Source organism: Motacilla alba, chromosome 10, assembly GCF_015832195.1.
Source record: "Motacilla alba alba isolate MOTALB_02 chromosome 10, Motacilla_alba_V1.0_pri, whole genome shotgun sequence".
Classification (NCBI taxonomy): Eukaryota; Metazoa; Chordata; class Aves; order Passeriformes; family Motacillidae; genus Motacilla; species Motacilla alba.
The window spans coordinates 12,472,556-12,488,280 of NC_052025.1; the positions used below are offsets into that span (position 1 = coordinate 12,472,556).

General features: G+C 41.8%; 1 protein-coding gene across 4 annotated transcripts in view; it reads left to right on the forward strand.

Moving 5' to 3' along the window:
- The first annotated feature begins 4,882 nt into the window (after window positions 1-4,882).
- The window catches only part of CTXND1 (cortexin domain containing 1), a 35,493-nt gene continuing 24,650 nt past the window's right edge, over window positions 4,883-15,725 (forward strand). For 2 of the 4 annotated variants that reach the window (XM_038147500.1, XM_038147501.1), the window contains exons 1-2: window positions 4,883-5,713; window positions 13,789-13,976. The gene's annotated coding sequence lies outside the window, so the exon portion shown is untranslated. The remainder of the gene's footprint in view (window positions 5,714-13,788; window positions 13,977-15,725) is intronic. The other 2 variants (XM_038147499.1, XM_038147502.1) reach the window with 1 other exon arrangement.

Consider the following 15,725-nt stretch of genomic DNA (forward strand, 5'->3'; position numbering starts at 1 on the left):
AACATTATAATTATATAATATTGTAATTATATATGTGTATATATAATATACATGTATAGAAATATTTATTAGTAGATTCTTCAAAGTATTACTGGCACAAGACAACCATCAGCCATGTCAGACAGCTTCAGAGAGCATTGTGGACCTTCAGACCTGAACTCCTCTCTCATCCCAGCTCTTGGCTAAATTAAGTCAGAAGAACACTAATGGGACAGCACAGGCACTGCACTGGCCTTTCTCTTTGTAGAAGCTGCATAAAAACCCCATTTTGCTAAGCCCTTCATTTTCAGCCAGATTGCTTTCTCTGCTATTGCAATTCTTTTGACCCAGGCTTTTGAATGTTTGACTTCAGCTCTGAGGAGAATAAGAAAAAAGATGCACAGATAAGGAGCTCATCAGATCATACATTTCCCTAAAGACACAAGAGAAAGAGAAAAAAAATATTTCCCCCATGACCCCATTCAATTTTTATTCTCTTGGAGGCTTTTGGGGACTGGCTACATAAAATAATTTGTTTTATTCCTCAGAATTTTCAATACCAAAGGAAGCTTGATAGGTAGAATTAAAACTGTTCAAATAGGAAAGACTCTTCATTTTCTCTCCCTGCTGTGCAGTGAATAACTATCACAGAAGAGCAGTAAGAGGCCAGTGGCCTTTCCTGGCTTCATCCCATGACCTGTATCAGGGTTGTGAATTTCCAGCCTCTGTCCTGGCATAGTCTGGGGTAGCTGGGGTTTGTTCACACACTACAGGTCTGGCTTTCCTTTTTATTTCAGCATATCCAAGGGCTAAACCCCCTCTTCCACACCCCCAGCCCTCTCCCCAGCTGCTGTTCAGGGCTCTCAGTAGCTCCAAGTGCCTCAAGTTCTCCTCCCCATGTTGGCAAAATTCAACCTGCACCACGTAGCCCCCCCTTCAGCCTGTCACTGCCTCTTTTCAAGTCAAAACCACCTCCAAAATGAACACATGAGCCTTGGGAGGCAGTTCCCCAAGAATTCCAGTGGCAGATGCAGAATGTGTTCGGTGAAAAGACATTCTCTGATCTCATGGGCAGTCAGGGCTGTCTGCATGCCTCTCTGTTCACATCATCTGCTGTCCTTTCTGCTCTTTCCCCTCTCATCCTGAAATACAAAACCACAGCTTCCCATGGCTCCAGCACATCCTCTCAGAGCACATATCTTCACCAAACTGAAGGACTTTTTAGGCCTGGGCCTGCCCTCTCATCAACTGTGAAGCATCTAATGCAATTTTGGGCACAGAGACTACAATTTATGTAAATAGATCTTAAATATTCCATTAGATCAGGTTCAGATTCCATGATCCTACTTTCAGTTTTACTGGGGACATACCTGAATTTGAGGATTTCTCCTAATTCTTGACCTCAGAAAGAACAACTGTATAGAAAGAGTAAGGACAGTAAAGTTGAACTCATGGGTTTAACTGAAAAACATTAGAGATGAAAAGTTGTGAATTAAATAATGCATTTTATTTGTACAGTAGGAGAAGGAGCACCCAGAGAAACTAAAGAAGAAAAGCTGGGACAGATTATAGAAGAGTATGGAATCTGCTAATTTAAGAGAAAAATATAAGCTAATTAAGATATTGATGCCCACAGTTAAGTGTCCCATTAAATTAGAAAGCATGTCTCTAATTCAAATGAGATGCTTTGCTGGCTGAGTACTCAGTTCCTTTTTCTCCTCATCTTCAAGAACTGTAATATCTCAAATGGAATACAACGAAATCAGTTTAAGAAAGATTTGGGAATGTCCTGCTGGAGGAGGCAAGCATAATTCCCATGCATTCTCTTTTATAGGGTCTGACTATGTAGACATATTGAGGACAATTCATCTGAAATATGTAGATTCCTAAATTATTCATTTGTAGCTATATGCCTATGTTGAAAATTCAGTTTTTCATTCATCTTAGGTTAAATTATTCTGGAATAATAAAATACAGATCATCAGCACTAAAGGTAGGAAATGGTGTCCCTCTCACACATACACAATTTAACTGTGACAAGTTAATTCAGTGTGGATGCAAATCTGGTTTCACACATAAAAGAAATTAATATTGTCCTACCCCTTAATGTGCAAATGTCTATTTTTTGTAACTATTTTTCTTCTAGGACACAATATCAGGCAGATTTCCCTCTAATTACTGTCACAAGATGGGTAGTAAGAAGTCCTTATTCTAGTCCTTGATTTCTATAGGTTGCAGTGAGCAGCTGACCACAGAGCCAGCTGAAAGATGACAAAGCAGGAGAATAACTCAAATTTGAATTACAGTTCATTTAAATATCTGAGGAAAAAGGATGATCTTTTGCCTAACTTTGGAAGGAGGCACAGAACACCCTTAGCTTTTTGTAACCTGAAGTTGTGCTCTCTGAGTCCTCTGAAGGCTCAAGTCACTTCAGCAGCCTTTGCTCAGTGTCTTTCCCCCCATTTTCTCTTGCCCAGCAGAAAGAAGAGTGGAAGGGTGATCTTCCTGCAGACATTGGCCTGCAGCTCAGCTTCCCTCTCTGCAGGCCATGCTCTTCACCCTGCTGTACAGTAACTACCAAAAGTTATCCCAGGATATTGCTAGGCCTATTCCATGCAGCCTGTAACACTAATTCAGACTGATCCCAATTTTTTTAAGTGTACAGAGCCTGTTCTTGACACAGCTATACTGTTACTATATAAATATTTCTATGTTTATGACAAATAAATAAATAAATTTACAACAAACATAAATTCGTACCTGAACTGGTTTATTTTTCTCAGGGACAAGCACTCTGCACTATATGGCTCTCTTCAATATTACACATCCAGAGTCAATTATGAACCTTTATATTTCTCTAGCAGGAAGGTTAAAATTCAATTCTCCTTTATTGCAGTTTGCAAATACAATATACTCTCCAGCTGGCTTGCAGAAGCTCCTCAGTTAAATCATTTTGTGCAACACTGCTTCTTAGTCACTGGTACCTCCCTACACAACAACAACCTGACAGCCCCACACTTCCAGGCTATTTATTGGTCTGTCCTTAAATGGGAGAGTTATTCTACACCATATTTGCCTTTTACTGAAACGACTGCAAAGACAGTTTTGTGTTTCTTTTTGGTTTGGGGGGTTTCTGGGTGAGGGCACACCCCTTTTAGGTTTTCAGCGTCTCCTGGAGGCTTTGAGTCCATGCTGTCATGCTTTGTGCCTCTCCCCAGTAAATCAGGTGCCTGGTTCTTTGTTTTCAGGGTTTAAAATACTGTTACCAACAGAAAGTGATGTGTGGGCATAGCAGAGTTCCTGCGTTATTGAACTGAGGCAAGGAGCCCAGAAAACCAAAGGAAAATGGTCCCCTGAAATCTGTATTCCTTCCCTCACCACAGCTCCAGAACATGAGATTATTATGCTTGTTAGAATACCTGCTTATCTGCCCGTGGCCAGGGCTGGTGTTTCCTGGAATGTTGAGAAGGTCCACACCTAATTATGGGGCTGACTTGATTATTTTTGTCCAACTCATACTTTAAAGAAATCCATCATAGCTTATTCCCAACCAAGGAAAGTAAATGAACTTACTGGAAGGATCAATATACTCCAAAAGGGCGAGGCAGGAATAAAGAAGAAAATTGGAGCACCTTTCTACAGGGTCCTGTAAAGGCTGAGAACCTTCAAGTGTGAGTTAATTGTTTCTGCTACCAATACTGCAGCTCCCAGATCCATCCAGGTTTTCCTGTTTTGCTTACAACAAGGCTGTCACCTGGCAATCCTGGTTGTTACATCTGCATCATTTTGTCTGGCTTGACTGGACACTCCCTGGGACAGGGACTGTGCCTTGGCTGCATTTTAAAAGTAAAGATGCACACATAATACATAATTACTATCCAAACCAAACTTAACATTCAAGGCAGCTTTGTTGGTTTTTGCTTTCTATGACTCGACAAATTTGTTACCTTGAGGTGCTAAACACAGTTGTGAGAACGAGAGTGAGAGAAAAAAGTCAGTTTTGCTTCTATAGAATTGTCTTCTCATTCCATAGGAAGCCACCGGTGCTGACACTGATATGTGCTGGTTTCCTCTCTCCTCCTAGGTGTTATTTTTGTGAAAGTGCAAAGCAGCACCTTCCCAGCAACATCTGTCAGCCAGGAAGACTGAGTATTTTTGGCATTTTCACAGGCAGAAATTATAGCACAGAAAACAATAGGTACAGGACCAATGATGCTGACAGGTATCATAGAAAGCTGCATTTATATAGGAATTCCAGAAGAAACTTAAGTCCAGCTAATAAAACACTTTTCAAAGGGGAAATGGGCTCTTTCTAGATGCCTGTCCTTGACTGCCCTTTTTCTAAAGAATCCAATTAATAATCCTGAAAAATTTATTAGCCACACTGTTTTGGTTGCTGGGATTTCCCTGTGCTATCTGAAAGGATAATCAGCCCCTGGGGATGCTCAAAGCCTTTGCTAAGGGGGTCAAAACCTTCCCTCACCAACAAAAAGCTGCTGCTCTTCTCCTGATATCTTAATGCCCTCATCAGTGGCAGAGAAAATCTCCCCTGCCCAGGAGCCCTGGGGGATGAGTGAATCAACACCTTACAGAGCACCTGGTCTTGGGAAATGTTTATTAATGTTTGCAGTGTTATCTATCGGGGGTGCCTATGTGGAAAAAATATCCCCATTTTTGCCCGCAGGACTGCAATGTATTTGTTTTCCCGGATTTGCCACACATGGTTAGGCACAATTAGCATTTGCAGGAGGCCTGGGTAACAGGTAAGCACGGCCCCAAAATGGGGCTTTTCTCCTGAGAGCCCCTTTGAAGGTCAGGGTTGGAGCAGGCAGTGGTTCAGCTGCACAAATTCACTCACTCCAGCTGGTTATGGGGAGAGTGAGTGCAATCCCCCCACGGCTTCCCAAAGGCACCGAGTCAAACATCTCAGAACAGCACAGAAAAAATTAGGGTCCCTAACGAGAAATTAGTGGCACTGTGGCTGTTGGTCGTTCTGCCTTTTTATTATTACTGCTCATTAATTCTGCCCCATCTGCATGCAGGAGCCCCCGTAAGGGACGGACACTCTGCAGACAGAGGACAAGGGTGACAATCCCTCCCTCAAGACTAGAGCAACGCTTGGAGCCTGTTAAATCCGAGATGTTAATCCATGAAGTTTTAGGCTTCTACTTTTTGACTGTATCCAGCAGGGCTGGTACAGTGCATTTCAGAGCTAGGAAACCCCTCCCCTTCACTTGTACTTCTGAAAAGCAGAAGATTTAGCTCAATTGACAGAGCGCATTCCTCAACATTTAAAAATGCATCGGCTTGAATTTCTATTGTTAACCTGAGCTCTCTCTGAAACATATAAATTAGTGGTTGGCTGAGAATTCCACTGTAAGTTGCAGAGTACGACAACTTGCACGATCCAGAACTGTAAAGCAGGATGAAGCATCCCCAGCCCCTTTGCCTTTAAAATGCCATGGAAGCACAGAGGCTCTCGGCAGAACACCTTATCTGCTCTCCAAAGCTGTGACTCTTCATCCTTCCCTTATGAAGACCCAGGGGATTGCTTGCTTAGCATCCACCAGAGGCAATGGATAGGGTGAGCAGCCGCTGCGGCCAGAAACCCCCGGCAGCGAGCGCGGGCAATTCCCCGCACATGCAGAGACTTTGGAGCTGAATTGCGCTGAACGCAGCGAGCCATGTGTGCCCGGGAAGAGCAGCCCCCGGCGCTCCGCTGAAAAGCAATGCAGTAAGTGCCGGGATATTGCAGCAGGCACGGCTCCCCCGGGCTCCCCGGCAGCTGAGGCTTTGCAGCTTCTGCTGGGAGAGACACGACCTCCAGCCCGGGAGCAGTGGCAGGGCTGCATGATGTTTTTGTTGTTGTTGTTTCTGAGCGAAGTGGAGGGATGGAGTGGGTTTGCAGTGCCAGGGACTGTGGGGTTTGCTTTGTGTGCCTGTGTGGGTGTTGCAGGGGAGTGCTTGCTCCATGTCCTGTGCTGAACTAGGGCTGCTGGCTTTGGGGGGGCTTGCTGTGCTCGTGTTGGACAGAGATGTGCTTAATAACTTAATGTCAGCAGGCATTTGTGCTCTCCTTAATCATGCAGCACGTTTCCTGTGCTTGGGTGCAAACTATTTACTGTACTAGTACTAGGTGCTCTGGTGCTGGATTTACAGGGGCTGTGCCTTTGGGTAATGGTGAACTGTAGATTGAAACTATGAGAATGAGTGCCCTGATGGAGGGTAATACTTTTATTTCACTTCAGCAGATACGGCTAATTTCTAGTTTGTGGTAAATTCTTCACTGTGGTCTGGAATTGCAGATGCTTTTTTGGTAGATAAATGATTGTAAGCAGTACTTTATCATAGCAGAGCTGTGGCTTTCTTCAGATTCTGATGTTCTGTTACTGTACTCTGCAGTAGCAGCTTTCTGTTTGGACTGAGTAGGAGAGGGAAAGCACGAGTTAAAGTTTGCTTTATATGATGAAGGATTTTTACATAGTTTGAAAGTGTTTGCAGAATTAGCATTTGGGCAGTAGTTGCAGGCCTTTGGAAAGATCTGTGCAGCATTTAAAGCAAATTTAACCATACGGTTTTATTCTGTTACTTAGAAACTAGTAGCAAGCTTCATTCCTCTGATTTCTTGGTACAGCTTCCTCAGTGACTTATGAGCTCTGGCTTGAGGATAACTGCCTGCCTTCAGCCTCACTGCCATTTTGGGCTTCAGGCATGTTTAACTCTTTAAGGCAATGTTTGCAAATTTTTTTAAAGAGAGCAGTACATGCAAGTGCCAAAAGTTAAGGATTCTCTTTTTGCTGCTCAAATGTCAATAATAAATAGCTATCGGTGTCTTGTAAAGGAGTACTAATGAAAGCATTCCTTGGTTTTCCCACTCAATATTGGTTTATAAGTTGGGATTCATTTAGTTCTTGTAAAATAATGAAGAAAGAAATATTCCTCTGATATATCTGTCATTTTAGTTTTTAGGAAAATTTGTAGCATCGCTAATTTGAAGGGATAACTCTCAAAAATTAGGCAAATAAAGTTCAGCTTCTTCTAAAAGAGTTTTTGCAGAGATGCTGCTGAAGATGTGTGCAATGTTTAGTCCCAGGCACAGCTGATGAGACCAGAAAATACTCTGGAAGTTCTGGCACCTTTTCACTCCCATGCAACATGCATGTCTTAGAGTTTTTTCCTTGAGATTAATGCTCAGGTGCTGAAAAGAGATATTTCCTCTGGCACTGCAGTCAAGAGAATTTTCTCCTTTTCATCTCAGAGAAGCCTTGTGACATATGCTGCTATTGAGTTGCAATTGCTAAGATAATGCAGAAATAATAAGTGATAATTATTCTTCGTTAGCTGTACAGCTTTGAAGATGGACAAATCTACAAGGAGGGTGGATCACATCTGAGTCTGATCTGCTCCCCTCCTCTCTTTCTCTCCAACCCCTACTTATCCCCTGTTTATGAGCCTTTTATAGGTGCTATAGTTGCTCTCATTTAAAGACCTGAACCTAAGACCAGTGCAATTTTTCCAGTCACGGGTTCACAATCTGTGTGTGCCTCATCTGCCCCTGTTTTCTCCATCTGGATTTCCAGCAAAGCCAGTAGCAAACTTGGAAGACATGAGAATTTATTATAAGAGATCTCTGACTGAGCATTATGAAGCTGGTGTTGGTATATCTGTTATGAGGAAAGAGCAGGGATTTCACCTGTTAATAAAACATGCTCAGAACACACAGTTTTGATGACATTATCATCAGATATTTTCAGGTAAACTAACTCCAGTAATTTAACATGCTATTGTTTTCAAATTATTTCCTCTGAGGTACAAAACAGGGGAGGGAAAGAAATGCAAAGAAGGAGTTGGATGTTGGAAAGTCACTGGATTCATAATGAGAATCACAAGACAAAAAGGAAGATTATGTCTGGTTTTATGCTTTCATGCAATTCTGAGTCTTTAATCAAAATGTGTTTCCTGAACTGGAACCTCAGAATTATTTGCCAAATATTATTGTTCACGTCAAAGGTAAAATGGAGAACATTAGGTATAAAATCTAATTTCTCAGCCTAGAATAAGCATATTAGTAAACATTATGTTTTCACCTCATCTTGCCTGTAAATAACCCTGGCAGAAGCCTTGCCTCAGGAGTCAAGTTCACTTTATTGCTTTACAACCTGAGAGAGAAACACGCAAAGGGAAGTTTACTAATTTTGTCCTACATTGCCAGTAATGAACTGCAAGTCAATTTAATTAATGAAGAGTAGCTGCTCAACATTTGTAGTCACCTGAACTACTTTAATTTGCATCACTGTATTTCTACCAGTTTTTGATGTGTAGAGGCAGATTTCCCTGACAGTCAGAAACACAACTGTCGTTTAAGTGACAGAGGCAAAACTTCCAGTACAAAACTGGATAAAAGAATATACAGTGGGTGGATAAACATGCTGCATAATTTCAAAGCCCAGTGGAAGTGTGTGTCATTGTTGCACCAGGAAGCAATGGCGCAGACGATGCCACGCTAAAAGACACGACATTCAGCACGTTCTCAAAGAGATAAGTTTAGCTGTGTTCGTACAAGAGTGGGGAATTTTTTTACCATGCTTAGTAGAACTGTCATGTTTATAAAGAAATACATCTCACAGCTAGTGACATCCAAAATGTGCCACATACATAGTCAGTACTTTCTTCCTGATTACAAAAGAAAGGACATTTTCTTCCTTTCTTGTTTTTCAAGGGTAGGCTTTCTGATGGCGTCAACTACTTAGATATGCTGCATAGTAATTATTTTATTCATATGTATGAAAAAAAATCTCTTACAATCTTCATTATACTTATTTGCTGTGAGCATCAAGATTGAATTTAACTGGGATTTTCAGATATATGCTTAGACAGTCCATTTTCAACAACAAAATGAATATGCTATTATTTTCTACTATCACTTCTTTCCAAGGGCAATTACTTAATACTCTGTAATAGCTACAATTCAGGATACTTCATTTGCCACAGTGACTCTCCTCACTTTCCACACCCACACAAACCCCAGAACCTACTGTGAGTAAAGCAGCAGCGCAGTAGCATTCAAGGAGGATTAAAGGACTAAGATTGAGTACTTCCTAAAGCCTGCAGCCTAAGCTGTCATTTAAAACAGGAGCAAAAGTGATGTACCTGCCTTTCCCAAGTGCTATCCAAAAGGTGTAGATATGCACACAAAACCCATGCAGAATTAGCAAGATCACACGCTATGTTTGGCAAAGTATCTTCAAAGTGCACCTGGTAAGGCAGGGTGACCTTCAGAAAATGCAGAAGAGCTGGCCCACAATTCTGTCACCTTCTGCATCTATTCCTTAAAGCTTTAGGCAAGAATTCTGGCATCTGGCTTTTTGGAGGATAATTCAGGACATTGAACTTTAAAAGGAGGCTGTGGGAGCCTGTATTCTAACTTAGTCATGAGCAACAAACTGCAAGTCAGCATCTGATTTTCACTGAAACATCTGGAAGAATCTCCAAATGCCATGTGCTCAGCTCTGAACCTTCACGAGTTCGTGGAACCTTTAATGACCTTTTCTTTCCTCTTGGACAGAAACACAGAGGAAACACCATGTGAAATAAACAAGGGTTTGCTTGAATGATGGCTGCAGAGACACACACCTCTTCTCAGCATTATTTTAGCATTTGAGTTTCAAATCTATTTCATCCAGCCCTGGGGAGACTAAGCCTCTGGGGATCCTATTCATGATACTCAGAATTCATAGCAGTCAGCCAGAGAGGTTCCTAGACAGGCAGAGCATTGTATCCCCCAGTGTCAGTCAGGACTTTGTTCAGAGGGAAAGATGAGGAAATGAGACAGAAGGTTGCTGAAAACACAGATGCTCACATTTCTTCTGCTAGAAACAGGGAATGATTTATTTCTTTTTATCGTAAATCACAGGTTTTCCTTCAAGGCTTTGCTTTAGACTTTCAATCAGTGCTGATGGCTGTAAAGAATCACATGCCCAAGCAAATCTAAATTACCTGGTGGAAAAGCCTTCCATTTCTCTCCCTGCCCCATCTGATTGATTTCATGATTACTGGAGAATTTGCAGCTTCACACATTTAGTTTGTCTTATAAACTGGTCCAAGGCAGCTGATGTCACCCATCCAATTTTGTTTCCATATTCACATTCAAGCTCCCATTCTCTCTGTCAGCAGCACCAATATATCTATGACTTCTTACCAAATAACCATATCACACCATATGCTGCAGAATTGTTTTGGATTTTCACCAGTTTAGTTTAGAATTCAGCCCTCAGTCTGAGCCGGGAGGAGATCAATTCTAGAATCACAGAGTGGGTTGGAAGGGGCTGTAAAGCTCATCCCATTCCAACTCCCTGCCATGGGCAAGGCATCTTCACTAGAACAGGATGCTCAGAGCTCCAGCCAACCTCTCCTAGAACACTTCCAGGGAAGTGATTTTTAAAAAGCCTGGTGAGATCCATGAGCCAAAAGCCACATCAGATATTATAAAAAAATAGTGGGAATGAAAAGAAGAGGAAACCTCAGCTACCAACACAGAGGGAGCCAATTTTTGTCAGTAAGATCTTGTCAGGAAAGTGTCTCCCATTATTAAAAGTCCAAATAATGGTAAGTCATAATTGCTCAAAGTCAAGAAACTCCAAGTAACCAAAACAAAAAGACTGAACTCTGAAAAAAATAAACCTTGCATTCATTTTGTCTTCTGTTTTGGGGTATTCTTTAGGATTTATGCTTCAAAGCTTTCATCTTCAAGCATATGAGAGCATTCTAGAATAAAGACTTTTATATCCTTGCACAGTAACCTCAGCAGAGCTTCAAAAGCATCACCACATGTGAAAATCACACAAGGTTAAAATTTAGGTAATCCCTATATTGAGAATCACAACTTTACAAAACATTACTTGCTTCTGGTTTGTTTTTATTTTTCATAACATTACATGACTTTGTGTCTTACAGCCAGCAGAAATGTTTCCCAGGAAAAGAAATTTAGAGATTTTCTACCATCTGCATCAGCAAAGCACCAGAAAATGATGTTTTCTGGATTAAATTCTGCCTCTGAGTTCACTGTATCTTCACTGCAGTTTTGCAAGTTGCAAGCAAAAGGCAGCCAGAAAGGAAATACCCAAGTAAAGCTGATCCAATTCTTGTTCAGCTGCAAAAGTATTCAGAAATATCTCTCCTTACTCTTTTCATGAGCTATATTTGGTCAGCACACTGAAGTTGACTCGCATTGTATTCTCTCCCATTCAGGCTCTGTCACACCATTACAGTGCTGACAGTTCTCATCTCCATGCTCACTGTGGGTATTTTCTGGGAAGAAGCAGATCCTCCTGTTTGGAAACACCTGCTTTCCCTTCATGTCATTTTCCTTCTGCCACATCTTAGTAATGAGCTCTTTTAAGAATTGCCTGGAGAATGGGAACAGGTTGGTAACAGCAAGGAAAAAAAAAAAAAAACCAAAACAAACTCAGAATTGCATCTGTGAAGGAGGTTTTCCCCATCTGCCTTCTGCCTTGGGTCTTGATCCCATTTCCATGGGAGGCAGTGAGGACACTCCCACTGACTCTGCATCAGAACCCAAAAGAATTCTATGGGAGGTACATTGGGAGTATTTTTGGTGATGTTTTTGATGCAGAAAAAAAGAAGTGCAGGAGCTTGTGACCTTGCAAATCCTGGCCACGGTGAGCAGCCCCTCCTGGGCAAGCACCCAGCTCCCCTCAGGGCCTTTATTTGCCTAAGTCCCACACACATTAAACATTCATAGCTGGGCTGCTACAGACAATGAAGTTTTGTTCCTTCCTCTTGTTTTCTAATATTGTCTTGATTTAAATTATGTGTGGAACAAAGGAAATAATATTTTAGAAGAGGAATGAAAGCATAATGCAGGCACAAATAAAATTTGGTTACAGACAATTAAGGTAGATGGAGTAAATTTTCTCATGAAGAAATACTGCACCTAGAGAGGGTGTTTTATATAATACTCCATAGCTTGGGATTTCATTTAAAAAGCCTTTTGGACACACTTAGATCTCAAAATGTAGAGAAAACCAGCAAGGGAATGTGTCTCCTTTTTTTATATTTAAAGCATTTCCCTCACATAATCCTTGAAAAACCCAGGTTTTGGTGAGAAATAATAAGTGCATACAAATGAAGCAGATTCTCTGAAAGAAGCAAAACCCCAAAAAACCCAAATAAATCAAGATCTGGAAAGAAAATGCAAGCAGCATATATTCTACAGGAAGTTTCCTTAAGCAATATTTAGTGCTAAGGCATTTTCTGTTCAATGTAAGAGCAAAAGCAGCAGGTCCCAGCTGGGTACACCTGTCTCTCTTGACGAAGCAGCTGAACATTTCAGCAAGCAGCCAAGGAAGGGGTATGTTCATGTGCTGCTTCATTTCAAGCTCACTGGACAGACTTGTACAGCAACCTGTCAGGGTGGCTGACATCAGTATTTGTCTCCAAAACTACCCTGTGACACTGGGATTGACTTTAAAGGACATTATTGAGCTGTTAGGAAGCACAGTCTGCACAGAAACCATCACTGTCTGTAAGAGGAAGAGGTTGAGTAGGGGGAAAATACAGAGAGGGCATTTAATTTATAATTGTGTACAAGTACACACACACAGATGCAAACCTTAGGGCTCATTTTGGGGTTTCCACCAGCTGCTCACCAAAAAGAAGGACTTGGGAGCCACTGGAGCCCACAAACAGCAAAAGGTTTTTGTAGTGTGTGTCTATGTTATGAAGCCAACATACTAAGTTGCTTATGAAACAAAAGAAGCTCAGAGCTTTTCTGTGCCTCTTTTTTGTTTTTAACACCGAGTTTTCTTCCCTGAGCTTGTAGACCTGAAGGAATAGCACCCTACAAGCACTGCTTCCTAGCCCTGCCCATGGGCACAGATTAAATGCAGCAGAGATGGAGCTAAATGTGCTGCCTGACTCTACAGAGCAGCTTTCTGGTTCCCCTGCACCTGGGGTCATGCCATAAAAGTCATGTTATGCTTTCAGGTGATATTTAATCAGTCACCATCCATAAGAGAACACCTCAGCTGACTGCTAGGCTTTTTTTCCCTTGTGGCTAGCATTCAAGTGTCCTTCTACTGATTGTGGAACAAATTCTTCTGTGATGCTTGCCTGGGTCTCAAATGTCTGGACATGCTGCGTGTGTGGTAGGTGAAACTTCTCAGCCAACTCATTGCAAATACAAGGGATCAGTGTCACCCTTTACCCTGCAGTTACCATTGCTGTCACAGCAACTTGGCCCCATATATTCAAAGCTAAAGTGTATTTGTAAACCTGCTGCCCTCAAAACCATTTCTATGTGCTCCAGTGACTTTCCTGGGCAGTTTGGCAGCAGAGTGCCACACTGAATTCTTCTCAGTTAAAATTCACAGGAGTTATAGTTTAACACTGAAAGGGGCAGATGGCTGTGTAAGGGAACCACAGGAGCAACCAACCTAGGCTGAGGTTTCTTTATGAACTCTGATTTAGTGATTTAAATTTATTTGGTTTTCTGAGATGGTCTAGAGTTAGGCAGTGCATTACTCTGTCTTGACTGACAAGAGGTAGCTCCTAAAGATGCATGACCTTAGTTTCTTGCTGTCTTGGAAACATAATAATATCTCTACCACATTGGAAGTAATACTTTTTATTAAAGTTCCCTAGCCCATCTGCAGTTATGGCCACGTTATGTGCTCTGCCACAGTAATAACAGAAACACATGAACATGAACCTTGCTGGAAATAGCTCTAGCACAGCTTTGAAAGCCATTTTTTAAGGTGAATGGAGTAAAGAGAAACTTTTCATCTCCAGGAACATATGAGCCTTTCTAGTGCACTTCGAAGCTTGGCCAGCTGGAAGCAGAGCTGTAGCAAACTGCTGTGGAGCCTGTTTGGAAGCTGACTTCAGCACAGGAATTGAAATAAATGAATTTGGCACCTAAAAGGAGGTTTTGTGGAGTCAACGCTTTCTAAGCAGAGGACAGAGAGAGATTTGGCAAGGTTGGTGCATACATTATTGACATTTTAATGTCACAAAGGGGTAATCCCAGGTCTAACTCTGAGCCAGCTGAACTTGCTGTGGTCTTGAAGCCCACCCTTCTCAGGGGTAGGGCTGAAGGGATGCTGAAGTGACAGCCTGGGTGGGCAGGGGAGTGCTAGACACTGTCAGAAAATACACACATGCAGAATAAACACCCCACCCTTTTTGTACTAACCTGTGATTTTCTGCATTCCCTACTACCCACCCGCCAAAGATAAAGCCTTTGTGTTGATAGTTGTCAGAGAATGAGCATGAGAACGTTGAGAAAATAAAGAATTTATGCCTGCTTTTGGTTGTTCAAACCAAAACACTTTTTTAAAGGAATCTTTCCGAAATGGAAATCAATGATGGTTGGCATCATTCTCAGAACATTGCCTTGGGACACTGAAGTGCACAAATGCTTTGCTGATATTTTGGACACAGTGCAGAAGAATTTTCCAAGTGATTTTCCATCTCCCAGGAAAAAAAAATATATTGTATTTTCCTATTTGCATTTGGACAAGTATTTGTATCTTAAAGCAAGTATCTGCAAAACATTCATGCCTGAAGCATTTTTAAAATTAATAGCACAGAAGGAAATAACACAGGCAGTCTAGCAGAATTTTTTTCTGTTGGATTTGGTAAGAATGGGATGCTCTGTGTAAAGAAAGTCTTGTTTCCTTATTTGCTTAGGGATCAGAACCGTTGTCTTTAGCTTTCTTTTCTCCTGACAATTTGTTCCTGTAATCTCCTTATGTTCCTACATTAAAACCTTTGGCTAAATTGAGAGGTAGCTTAACTGACAATTTAAGCTACACATTAGTAAACATAACAGGAGGCAATGGAACAAGTCACCCCACAAAGAGAGAAAAACAGTGAACAACCGGAATCTGTGCTGCCTTACCTACTTTTTATTCATTCTTTTAAAAAAGAAAAGTTTCCTGCAACATCTTTCTTCCTGCATTTTCGAGTTACATCTGCTCACACAAAGCTCATGATATGCAGAATAGTTTGCACCATGGTCAGGTCTGTTTTAAGGAGATAATAATGGATTTTTATCAGTGGCAAGCACAGGAACTGAGTGTCTGAAGGACACCGAGAGTCTGAGCACATCCAGGGGAGCCGAGTGGCAAGAGATGGGCCCAGTGACCTTGTCTGGGGGCACACAGAGCTCCTCAAAATGGCTCAGCATCAGCTGAAAGTGCAAGGTGTGTGGTGTTACAAAACCCTTCCTCAAAAATCACACAACAGGTGATTCCAGGTCACCCTTCTCAGGGATGGGGGAGAAGAGGCAGAGGAGCTCTGGGAACCTCTCAAAGAGCGTTGCCATCTCTGCTTCTCTGAGAAAGGATCATGCTCCATAACCAGCAGAGCAGATACAGAGATACAGTACTTCAAATCTGTTTCCTGCAAGAAAACCAGGACTGCCTCAGCCAGAGCTAGAGCAGCACCACCAAGGTGCTCAGTTCTGCGGGAAGGAAGGGGCTCGTGGAAGGAATAATTCTAAAGCACCAAGCTAGTACCAAAGTATCAAACAAACCTCCTTGGCTGGGACATTTTTCTTGCTTTTCCCCCTCTTCACCACATGATCCAACAAAGTGTCTCCCCCCTTGACTGTCTGGGAAATGTGATAAGTTTGATCAGGAAAAGAAGAATTTCTCCCCCAGCTCTATTCAATTCTGTGAGTGTCCTGAGAGAAGATGATCTTTGGACAGCAGCAGAATGTATGA